Source organism: Microtus oregoni, unplaced genomic scaffold (assembly GCF_018167655.1).
Source record: "Microtus oregoni isolate MIOR12 unplaced genomic scaffold, Mior012 000064F_ref0000363, whole genome shotgun sequence".
Lineage (NCBI taxonomy): Eukaryota > Metazoa > Chordata > Mammalia > Rodentia > Cricetidae > Microtus > Microtus oregoni.
In genome coordinates, this window is record NW_024543874.1 from 3,829,280 (window position 1) to 3,832,598 (window position 3,319).

Sequence of the window (3,319 nt, forward strand, 5' to 3'; positions counted from 1 at the left end):
AATCTCTAATACCCTCCGACCTCTGAAGGTTCTAGGCATATATGCAGGCAAACAGTTATACACATTAAATCTGTGTTTGTAGCCGGGCGGTGGTGGCGCACGCCTTTAATCCCAGCACTTGGGAGGCACAGGCAGGCGGATCTCTGTGAGACCAGCCTGGTCTACAAGAGCTAGTTCCAGGACAGGCTCCAAAAACCAGAGAAACCCTATCTCGGAGAACCAAAAATAAATAAATAAATCTGTGTTTGTGTGTGTGAGGGGGATGCATGGCGGCAGAAATAGGCACAAGAGCACTTCACAGACAGGTTAACAGTTTATTGGACACCAACTATAGGGATGCTGGAGCAGAGAACAGTATCTTGGCCAGGGAGAGCTCTAAGTTAGGTTTTCTAGGGCCTTTGAAGGTTTAGGGAAGATTCTTCCTTGGTGGGTAATTTTTTTTTTATGGACAAAACAAAAAGTCTCAGTCAGGTCCCCAGGAGGGGTCTGTGCCTCTGTGCCTGATGTAACCAGGATGCGATTATGATGTCACCTGGAAGGGGCCGGTTGACTAGCTATTTAGGGAGGAATGGGAAACTGGCCTCACAATTCCTAAAAAAGTTGGGGGGGGGGGCGTTTCTATTTCCTAGGGGCTATCTGCTCAGGTCAAGTTCAGGCAGCCATGTGGCCACACTACAGGGCTATTTTGCAACAGTGCATGGTAAGGGGGGTGCGTCTTTTTCTACATGAGCAGGGTTGGAGATGGGTGGTCAAAGCAGGCTAAGTCAGCTGGCAGGTGATGGCAGACCTGAGTAAACTGTAGGGAACATCTGATCTACTCACCGTCAGGTAATTTCACTGCCATTTCCCTGAAAAAAATAAGAGAAAAAAACATAGAAACAAGAATATTTATGGTGAGACAAGAGACCAGTGGCCGAGGAGTAGGACCCAGGGCCCCACCGCCAGATTCCCATGCGGGAGTCGGATAGCTTTAAGGAAGTTCTTTTATGCGCTCTTCCACTGTGCCAGGCTTGTCTCCATAGCAACAGCACTCTTCCCAGAGAAGACGCATGTGCGTTCGGTGCTGCTGTCAGCAGTGCCAGGGATGGGAAGGAGTCAGGCCCAGGTCGCCTCCTGAATAGTGTCTGCCAGCGGGGTTAGCACGTGCTGAGATAGGGACAGACTATGACCACCCCATCCCACCACACCCAAAGGAGCCATTGAGGTTTGTATTCCAGTTATGTCTGAGGGTGTCTCAGCTTCACTAGATGAGAGTGTGAAGTTCTCCATGTATATGTTTGAGACTCACATCTGAGCATAATACAGGGCACACATGGCAGGTCCTGAGCCCAGACACCCAATGGATCCCATCGAACACCTCACTCTCCCGAGTTGCCTAAGTTTAGGGCTACAGAGACGGCTCAGCAGTTAAAAGTTCTAGCTGGCTGCTCTTCTAGAGGACCTAGTTTCAATTCCCAGCACCCACATAGCAGCTCACAACCCTCTTCTGGTCTCGATGGGCACTGCAGGTACAAAAAAAATTTTATAAATAAAAACCCCAAAAAGATCTTTTGTGTTAAACTAACAGAAATGAATTCTATAGGACAACATTCGCATGTTTCTATCTACGCAATTGGGACTGCCCCAAATCAATGTTTCGTTTGATTCTAACTACAATTACATACCTTTTCTTCTCGAAGTTGCACTAGCTCATCTCAAGCACCAGGCTGCAGGAGAAATACCAGAGGTAACTAATTAGACCAACAATACTATAGTAACATGCTGATGTCTATGTTGACAGTTAACTACCTTGCATAAACAGAATCCTCAGTGTGCTATCCAGTACATCTGGTAATTCAACTTGCCCTTTAAGTATTAATCTAAGGGCGGTGGTGGCACACGCCTTTAATCCCAGCACTCGGGAGGCAGAGGCAGGCGGATCTCTGTGAGTTCGAGACCAGCCTGGTCTACAAGAGCGAGCTCCAGGACAGGCTCCAAAACCACAGAGAAACCCTGTCTCGAAAAACCAAAAAAAAAAAAAAGTATCAATCCATTGACCAACACAGATTTATTATTCTGTGTGCACACAGGTGCCCTAGCGCTCACATGAAGGTCCACGGATAACTTGGTTCTCTCTCCCCTAGGGCCCAGGAACCAGGGTCAGGTTTGGTATTCCTAAACCACCTCACTCCACGGTCCCCTTGTCCCTGTCTATAAAGAGGTGGTGAGACGACATTCAATTCCTATGAAGTTGGCCTCAGGTAAATCCTTCAACCCATCAGAGCAGCATATCCAATCAGGTTAGAGTTCTCATCCTTGGCCAAGAATCCTGTGCCTGGAATTGTGCCCAGCAAGTCAAATCTTTTCATTGAACCCATACCTTGTGTTCACGAACGCCCTGGGCAGAACACACAGCACCTGTGCAAGAAAAAAAAAAAAAAAGCATCAACAATGGCACAAGTACCAGGCCATAGCTTCCCCTCCACCCCGTCAAAAAGAAAACCACAGGCACATACCAACCTTTCTTGGGGCTAACTGCCTTTGTTGACACAAGTCCTGCCTCTGAACAATACTCCTGTACAAAGCTGTGATCTTTACATTCCTGACAGCTGGGAGTCTGTTTGTTCCCTCTGTGCCATCGTTCCAAGGGAATCCGTCACACAATCAGATAATTTATCAAGTTTAGAAACAAAACGACTAGCTGCAGTATTTCTTTAACGCAAGCTGAAGCACTTTCATTGATTTCAAAATCAGAAGCATCAATCAATCAGCTTGCTGAAACTGAAGAGGGGGAAGAAACCCGTAGTCCTGGAACTTCTCTGTCCGGAGTCCTTAGACCTCATGCTGTCCCTCACTCTAGGCTCTTAAGACTGTGTCAATCCGAAGGACTCAATAGAAACCTAACCCCTAAACGAGACAAAACTACGGCATGTTTGTTGCAGCTCAGGGAATACTGGATATTGTTCACAATAGCCCAGAAGGTTTTCGCTCTGACATGGGCTTCACGAGGCCTAGGGGCTCTCTGTACTGCTGTACCCGTAAGTCCCAACACTTTACAGTACTAGAGCAGTAAGATTCCCTGGGCCAAAACGGGAACCCAACAAGCACAAGTTCACATCCCAATTAAAAAACAAAACCCAAGCAGTACCTTCCTTCGTTCACTCACGTCTAAATTTAGACCTTCACAAATGTTAAAGCGGCAGCGAGCAGGCAGGACTCCCAGGTGCTCAGAAGACACCTATGCCTGCTCTTAGGAACAAAGTGTTTTTACATCACGGAGCACAGAAGTTAGGTATCTAATACCCTGTACAAGTATGGACCCAGAGGCTCAGATTTTTGC

The 3,319-nt window shown here is 47.2% G+C and overlaps 1 long non-coding RNA gene and 1 other non-coding gene across 2 annotated transcripts; both read right to left on the minus strand.

Moving 5' to 3' along the window:
• Positions 1-317: 317 nt before the first annotated feature.
• On the minus strand, positions 318-2,398 carry LOC121440038. Its single transcript, XR_005973321.1, has 3 exons — positions 2,360-2,398; positions 1,665-1,706; positions 318-848 (listed from the first exon to the last, which is right to left on the minus strand). It is a non-coding gene; the product is annotated as an uncharacterized LOC121440038 (long non-coding RNA).
• Positions 2,232-2,302, minus strand: LOC121440071. Its single transcript, XR_005973325.1, has one exon. It is a non-coding gene; the product is annotated as a small nucleolar RNA SNORD93 (small nucleolar RNA).
• Positions 2,399-3,319: the final 921 nt, after the last annotated feature.